Here is a 9,448-nt window from a genome sequence, read left to right as displayed (position 1 = left end):
TTCAATCAATAGTACTGTTAAAAGCAAACTCTTCAATAAATGGGTCCCTGTTAAGGTCCTACCCCATAAATATTGTAAGTAAATGCCTCCTTCTGGCAGTGTTACTTAATTATGAGCTTATTTTTGTAACAGATACAATGAACCAGGCCTTTCAGTGTTAATTTCACTCAAGTACACTTAAAATTAATAAACCTGCAATTTTTCTAAAAGTCTGACATCAACTATAGTTTTCAAACGCTTTTGTAAGCAGTTTAAATTTACCAGAATTCGCTATTTAAACAGTACACTGAAACCAGTCTGGATTAACAAAAAAAAATTTTTTTTTAAATGAAAGCAAGTGATCAGCTTTCTTTCAGGAAAACTGTTATACTCCTTTCTCGACAGCAGGTGGCGGTATAAGCTTACTTTTACTGGTAGAAGTCTATGACAACTTCCTGTGAACCGTCCTGTTGACATCCGGCTGTTAGCCGTTAGCTACGCTGTAGCAGACAGTTGAACATGGTTCTGTAACATTTTTATGGACGGGTTTAAAGCTTTTAAACGTGGCTTATCCACAAGCACGTTTTATCTGCATGAAAACATTAGTTTTAGGAACAGTGGCAGGCTTTATTTAGCGTTTTTAAACACAAAGGAGGACTCGGTTAAAACGAGCTTCATTTCTGGGGTCACGTGACTCTTTCAGACACGTGTACATCGGAGGCGGGCTTTACGCACTGACATCAGAGGGAGTGGACGCACAGAGACATGTCACCAGCTTCTCAGCGAATCAGAGCGACCCAAACAGTGGTTTTCAACCAATCACAGCCCGTGTTTACTTGCTTCACGCTAACAGTTAGCATGAACAGTCCGGTCAAACTATCGCCCATTAAAGCTTCAAAAATGCACTATTTACTGTTAAAAATGCAACGAACAGCATAAAACAGCGGTCTGAGTCAGCGCCCAGCTTTAAAACAGCGTTTCATCCATTTAAAACACAACTCGTTCAGTCCAATAAACAAAACCGAGTCGGACAGCCGAACCTCCATTCAAGCAACAGTTTCAAACAGGATAAAGCGTTTTTCCCACAGAATCCAGCTTAAATACACAAACAGATGTACACTTTTCAGCTTTAACAATAATACATTGACTTAATTGCAGCTTTCTGAACACCAAAAGCATGACTTATCATGTCCTTTCAAGTTCAAAATATGGACTCCCATGTGCCAACAAGCAGCGACAATCTCAATAGCACAGAAACTCGTGTCACATAGAATTTATACGTCTTTAGAGATCTGTTCGGCCACCAAAATGTCTAAAGAAGAGGATGGGGCATAATTTATCTCTTTTAGAGACCGTACGGGCCACCAGATGTAGTGTGCTAAGGGCTAGGTTTGTTGCACCTCCACTAAAATATATTTAAATAAACGGGTTCTCTCTTTTTCAAGTTAAATTTCTGCCATGTGACTGAGGTAACTGTGAGTGGATTGTTTAATCAGTGACATGAGACGTTAATTTCCTTTGACCCATCAGAATAAATGTGGTCATTTATTGAACAGAATCAAAATTTAACATCAAAACATTGTACACTTGATTAGCTGATCTGGTTCTGATTAATAAAACTTGGCACGTTTTACTTAATAAGACAACAGGACTTGAAGAAGGCATATAGACTACTGGCAAAATAGAAGAGTTTAAAGATGGGAAATGAAGGAGTTTAAATGGAGAGAAAAGATGGATAAAAAAGGGGGTGTCTGTTCAGACTGCAGAATGGCACGCTCCCTTCAACATCAGCTCAAAACCTCCGGTACACTTGGTGCGTTAAGACTCGTTACCTTTGCTGAACTTAATCGGCTCCGATGTCAATTTCAGCGCTACCTTTCCAGCGTCTCCGCTCAGGGCGGCTGGACATGTCAGGAGTCGTGCCGCTTACTCCGTTCACAAACACGCTCATCTCCTGGGTGGATACACAGCAAGCTGTGAGTCCGTCAGAGTTTCCACTCAGATGTGGAAGAATCCATCACAGATTCCGAAGACTCAGTTCAAGACTAGACTTCATCAGTGACCCACTTGAAGACTCAGGAGACCTCGACAGACTGACTTTGACCAAGAAGTTCCAGGAAGTGTGGACTCTTAACGAGTTCTCACTTCCGGTCACTTCAGGACTTCCTGATTGGTTGAAACAACCAACGGGGGGTGGTTCCAGTGATGTCAGAGGATCATTACAAGTCAAGAAAACAGCAGGAATGTTTTAGGGACTTTTAGTACAGACAGGAGAAATGTTATGGTGAAGTGAGAGCAAGCAGGTGCCAGTAGCTTCTTATTTACTGTCTGCTAGGTTTAAAAACAATCTACTTCGTTCTAATAACTCCTTTCTGACTTTCGACCGACATCACTACTCTCTCATTCAGATAGAAGATCAAAAATGCATAATTACTTTGTAAATAGACATTTAACTTGATTTCTAATTTAAATGAGGTGTAAAAAAATCATTAATACTGTTTCACAGTTGATTTAAAATGAGTGGTTCACTTCAACATTTAGAAATGGTATGAACTAAACACACTTTGATTTATCAAGATATTGTAAAATAGTAATGATAATATAAAAGAAGAGTGTTCTTACAATTGATTACTTCAGGATACAATTAGACAGTCTCTGGATGAGCTAATTTGTATTTCTGGATTCAAATCAATGAAATAACAGTTCCTGTCCCATGAAGGTCCTCAGGGGCAGGTTTTGGTCGGAGGCCGAGTTCACTACATCTGCATAACTCAATCTCAAATCTGCATTTAGTAAATCTCAGGCACTATCTTTGCCTCCTCGTAGACCTTACGATTGTGCTATAGATCTGCTACCGGGAGCTCCCCTCCCCTCAAGCAGATTGTTTAACCTTTCAGGCCCAGAAAAAGAGACCATGAAGACCTATGTAGAAGAGTCATTAAATTCTGGTATCATTCGTCCCTCCACTTCCCCTGTGAGAGCAGGATTTTTCTTTGTTTCAAAGAAAGATAAAACTTTAAGACCTTGCATAGATTATAGAGGGCTTAATCAGATTACTGTCAAAAACAAGTACCCCCTGCCTCTGATCGACTCTATCTATGAACAGCTCCATTCGGCCACTATTTTTACTAAATTGGACCTTCGTAACACTTACCATCTCGTGAGAATAAAAGAGGGAGACGAGTGAAAAACAGCTTTCAAGACACCGTTAGGACACTTTGAATACCTGGTAATGCCTTTTGGACTCAACAACGCCCCAGCAGTGTTCCAGGCCCTATTTAATGATGTCCTCCGTGATTTTCTCAACCAATTTGTCTTTGTGTACCTGGATGACATTCTCATTTACTCCACTGACCCTACACAACACACCCAACATGTCAGGTCAGTTCTGCAAAGACTTTTTAAAAATCAACTTTATGTGAAAGCTGAAAAGTGTGAGTTCCGCATCTCCACAGTCTCATTTCTTGGTTTTATTTTTGAAGGAGGACAGTATCACACAGACCCCAACAAGGTTAAGGCAGTGGTGGATTGGCCTGTCCCAGAGAACCGAAAGCAGCTGCAATGATTCCTGGGCTTCGCCAATTTTTACAGGAGGTTCATTAAAGGGTACAGTCAGGTGGCAGCCCCCCTCACTCAGCTCACCTCCACACTACGGACCTTCAAGTGGACTCCTGAAGCGGATTCAGCCTTCAGTAAGCTCAAAGATCTGTTCTCCTCTGCTCCTATCCTCTGCCACCCTGATCCCAAGAGACAATTTATTTTGGAGGTGGATGCTTCTGATACAGGGGTGGGAGTTGTTTTGTCCCAGAGATGTCAAGAAGATAATAAAATACACCCCTGTGCTTTTTTTTTTTTTCAAAACGTTTGTCTGCAGCTGAACAAAACTATCATGTGGGAAATAGAGAATTATTGGCCGTCAAGATGGCTTTAGAGCAGGGGTGCCCAACCTTTTTTGAACCAAGAGCTACTTTTGAAGTCGGCAATTTGCTGAGAGCTACTCGTCCAGTCTCATTATCAACAAACATAATTTTTCATCAATCCCTACTCCTCACTTCTTTAAAGTAAATGAAACAGAACGTGATGTGTCTATAGGAGACAACTTTTTATGCAAGCTGTATAAAATAAATGTGTCTCTACCTTAGTGGGACTTCTGACACTGAGAGAAGGAGGCCAGGGACTCATAAGCTGGGCAATATGAGGTGGTTGCGAGGTGCAGGCAGGTCTCCAGATGATCATCATTCATTGTGGATCTGTTTTTGGACTTGATGATTTTCATGTGTGAAAAAGCAGACTCCCACAGGTAGGTAGATCCAAAAAGTGTTGTTAAGTTCAAAGCACATCTTCGGATGTTAGGATACTTTTCTTCTGACAGCAGACTCCAGAACTCTCCATCCACGCCAGGTGATGCTCTTGATTTGATCCCAATGTCATTTTGCAGAGTCAACACCTCATTTTCAACACCAGAGCTGTCCAGCTGAAACACGGACACCAATTTGGACACAATGTCATCCACATCAACATTTCCAAAAGGATAACACATGTAGCTGGTAACAGGCTCAATGGAGGAAAAGTCAGTAAATCGTCTCTCAAATTCTGCTGAGATGCTCTGAACCTGCATAGTGTGCACTGTCCAGTTGTGGGACCTCTTTCCCTTGGCGCTGTAGCTCTACCTCCATGTGTGGAAAGTTTCGCAAGTCCCTGCGTTGCAGCCGACTTGTGAGCAGTTGCAGCCTGCTTTTGAAGGTGCTCACAGAACTGATCATGTGGATTATGTTTTTGTCCTTTCCCTGAAGCTCCAAATTCAGTTCATTGAGCAGGCTGGTGAGATCTGTGAGGATGGCTAAATCCAAAAGCCACTGGGTGTCCTCTAGTTTTGAATGTTCACCATGATCTGACAGCTTCAGAAAATCCCTGATCTCAGGCAACAGCTCACTGAATCTGTCCAGAAATTTACCTCTGCTTAGCCACCTGACGTCCATGTGCAGCAGCAGGTCTGTGTGGTCTGCTCCTGCCTCCTCCAAGTGAGCCTGGAACAACCTCCTCTGCAGATTCCTGGCCCTTATAGAGCACACAGTTTTCATGGCAACATCCATCACTTCCTTCATGTTTAAAATCTTCCCACACAGGGCCTGTTGGTGGATGATGCAGTGATAGTGCAAAATGTCTGGGAAAGCATCATTCTGCTTGCAGAGTGTAACAAATCCACTGGTGTGACCAGTCATTGCTGGAGCGCCATCAGTTGTTATAGAAATTAGTTTAAAGAGGGGCAAGTTGCTTTTATTAACAAACTCCATAAACGCATTAAAAATATCTTCTCCTCTTGTGTGTCCCTTCAAAGGCAAGATGGTGAGCAGCTCCTCTTTTGCACTCATGTCTGCAAAGGCCATTCTGATAAAAACACACAGTTGGGCTACATCCATCATGTCTGTCGACTCATCAAACTGAAGAGAGAAACACTCACATTGTTCCACGTCCTTTTTTAGCTGCTCCTCCACATCCACAGCCATTCCCTCACATCGCCGTGTCACTGTTTGTCTGGACAACTGCACGTCTTTAATAGCAGCTACGATCTCACTTTTATTTTTAAAATCATGAAAAAGCGCATCTGCAGCCTCAATAAACGCTTCTTTCATAACTTGTCCATTGCTGAAAGACTTCTTATGTTGAGCCAAAATGCGGCTAACACGGTAGGAAGCTATCGTAGCAGCTTTACATTTTGTGCTGGGCCGAGTGAAGACTGATTGCTGGGCTGCAAGCTTGTTTTTTAGCTCCCGCACTTTCTGAGTCCGTAAAGAACTTTTAAGAGGGAAATCTGTCTCAAACCGTTTGTGCATCGTCTTGAAATGCCGCTCCAAGTTACACTTTTTGGGTAAGGCAACGCTCGAATTACAGATGAGGTAAATGGACTTCGAATTAGAATAAACAAAAAAATACTCCTCCTCCCACTCTGTGTGAAAATAATGTTTTCGTTTGCTTGTTCGCTAGTTCCATGTTTTCTGTGCACCGACATTACTCCACTACTGAGCCTAAAGTCTCGTGAGAGCACTGTGTCACCACACCCAAAACTCGCGAGACTATGTCTGTGAGAATACAAGTCAAGGTTTTGCTTCGCGGGTGACTGGGAACCAGCTCGCAGGCGACCGGTCGCCCGCGAGCGACTGGTTGGGCACACCAGATTTAGAGGAATGGAGACATTGGTTAGAGGGCACTGAAGTTCCGTTTCTCATATGGACTGATCACAAAAATCTGGTCTCAATTCAGAATGCTAAACGACTTAACCCCAGGCAGGCGAGATGGTCACTATTTTTTGCTCGTTTTAACTTCTCTCTCACCTACAGACCCGAATCCAAAAATGTCAAACCTGATGCACTGTCTCGCCAATTTTCAGCATCAGATGACAGTGAGAGGGAGGTCAGCATCATCCCTTTGTCCTGTGTGATCGGTACACTCACATGGGCCATCACAGAGGAGGTCCTGGATGCTCAAAGGGTGGAACCTGATCCCAAGACTGGCCCCAAGGACAGGATGTTTGTTCCCTCAGCAGTGAAGGCCCGCGCCCTCGACTGGGTCCACACTAATAAGTTGTCCTACCATCCTGGAACCAACCGCATGTTAGCTCTAATAAAAATACACTTTTGGTGGCCCACTATGAGTCACGACGTCAAAGAATTTGTCTCTGCCTGTCAGACCTGCAACAGAAACAAGAGTGGACAAAAACCACCCGTAGGTCTGCTTCAGCCCCTCCCTATTCCTAGTTGGCCGTGGTCCCACATTCCTTTGGACTTCGTTACTGGGTTACCTCCATCAGCAGGCAATACAGTTATCCTCACTATCATCGACAAATTCTCCAAGACTGTCCATCTTGTATCCCTAACCAAGTTACACACCGCTTTTGAGACAGCCCAGTTGTTGGTGTAACACGTGTTCTGTATTCATGGCATTCTTGCTGATGGGGTGTCTGACAGGGGTCCACAGTTTATTTCTCAGGTTTGGAAAGCTTTTTGTGATTCTTTGGGTGTATCATCTAGTCTCACATCTGGTTATCATCCCGAGTCTAACGGCCAATCGGAGAGATGCAACCAAGAGATTGAGTCTACCCTCCGGTGCATCATTCAGGAGAACCCGTCTGCGTGGTCTCAACACCTGGTCTGGGTAGAGTATGCCCACAACTCACATACCTCTTCTGCTACCGGGTTATCACCATTTGAGGCCTCCCTGGGTTATACACCCCCTCTTTTCCCCAGCCAGGAAGTTGAGGTTGCTGTTCCATCAGTACAGCACCACTTAAGATGTTGTAGGCGCATCTGGCGTCAAACCAAAGCAGCATTACTTTGCACCGTGTCTCTAAACAAGAAGGTGGCAGACTGCCACTGTTCCAAGGCCCCATCCTATCGTCAGCCAAAAGGTATGGCTGTCCACCAGATGCATTACCCTGAAGGATTACCCTAAGAAGTTGGCTCCACGGTTCATTGGGCCTTTTCCTATTATCAGGATCATTAATCCTTCTGCTGTTGGATTGACTCTGCCTGCTTTGATGTGTATCCATCCAACTTTCCATGTTTCGCAGATCAAACCTATTTTAGAAAGCCCTCTATGCCCTCCTGCAAACCTCCCCCCATCTCATTGACAATCACTCTGCATTCTCAGTACGCCACATCCTGGACGTACGACGCAGGGGTAGGGGGTTCCAGTATTTAGTGGACTGTGAAGGATATGGACCGGAAGAACGGTCCTGGATCCCATGATCCTTCATTCTGGACCCCAGCCTAATTAACAATTTCTTTAGAGCGCACCCTGAGAAGCGCCAGCGATCGCCAGGAGGCGATTCTTGAGAGGGAGGTTCTGTAGGGTTTTTTCATTCTCTTTCCACCAGGTTCCTGAAGGCAGGGGCAGTGCTGATGAGCAGCCACAGCTGAGACCATTTTCCTTAATTGGTGCCAGGACTACTTAAGGCTCCAGTTGAGCTCCAGTCATTGCTGGAGCATTGTTCTACCTGCCGGTACATATGCCTCCAGCCCTGTATAGTGTTCAAAGAATGAGAAGACTTACCTTGTTTTTTGTTTAAATGTTTTCAGAGCCTTGATATCCTGAATCCCGTCTTGTAATCTGAAGTATTGGAGAAACCCCTGGAGGATAAAACTTACCTGTGACTCCTGGTGCTCAGCTGCTTTCACACGCCTTCTACCACTTGCCTCTGTAGTCTGCCTGGTCATCGTCCTTGGAGGAGAAAACCCTCAGCCTTGCTCAACCAGCCGTCCTTACTCCTTTCACTGTAAGCATCTCAAGATCTTGGTCACTAACCTGTTGGATAAGAATTCTCATCGTGAAGTAATCCTCCTCCTCTGTCTCCACAGCCCCAGACCCTGTTTGTAAATAGTTGTTTCATCCACTGTAAATAAATATTTTTCAATTACATTTGAGTTTGGTTCTGTTTTCATCTCAGTCTGTTTATCTGGGTACCTCCACATTACAACACTGTCTCCTTTTTGGGCTTTATTTTTGAAGGAGGACAATACCGCACAGACCCTGAGAAAACGAAGGCAGTGGTGGAATGGCCAACACCTGAGACACAGAAGCAGCTGCAGCAATTTTTGGGCTTTGCCAACTTTTACCGTAGGTTCATCAAGAACTATAGCAGGATCGCTGCTCCTCTCACCCAATTGACCTCCACCCTACAGACTTTTAAGTGGACTCATGAGGCAGAAATGGCTTTCGGTGAGCTAAAGATACTTTTTTCCTCTACCCCTATTCTTTGTCACCCTGATCCTAAGAGACAGTTTATCCTTGAGGTCAATGCATCAGACACTGGCGTAGGAGCCATTTTGTCTCAAAGGTCACCTATTGACAACAAAGTACACCCCTGTGCGTTCTTCTCTCGACGCCTTTTCTCTGCTGAACAGAACTACGATGTAGGCAACCGTGAGCTCCTTGCCATCAAGTTGGTCTTGGAGGAGTGGCGACACTGGCTCGAGGGCACAGACACACCATTCCTCTTTGGACCGATCACAAGAACGTCACTTATCTCCATGAGGCCAGGAGATTAAACCCCAGAAAGGCTAGATGGTCATTGTTTTTTTACAAGATTTAACTTTGTATTAACTTTCAGACCCGGCTCCAAAAATGTGTAGCCTGACGCCCTGTCTCGCCAGTTCTCACCACCAGAGGACACCGAACAGGAACCAAACATTCTACCCTCATCCTGTGTGGTCAGTTTGTTAACCTGGTCCATTGAAAAAGACATCCTAGAGGCCCAGAAGTCTGAACCTGACCTGGGGACAGGTCCTACTGGCACTATGTTTGTACCCACCAGTGTCAAGGCTAAGGTACTCAATTGGCTCCACACTCATAAAATTTCTTGTCACCCAGGTGTTGCTCGTATGTTAGCTCTGACTAAGAGACACTTCTGGTGGCCCTCCATGAACGAAGATATAAAGAACTACGTAGCCGCTTGCCCCACATGTGCCAGAAG

Source organism: Nematolebias whitei, chromosome 2, assembly GCF_014905685.2.
Source record: "Nematolebias whitei isolate Nwh7 chromosome 2, NemWhi1, whole genome shotgun sequence".
Lineage (NCBI taxonomy): Eukaryota > Metazoa > Chordata > Actinopteri > Cyprinodontiformes > Rivulidae > Nematolebias > Nematolebias whitei.
The sequence above is the reverse complement of the archived record's forward strand: the minus strand, read 5'-3'. Positions refer to the sequence as shown.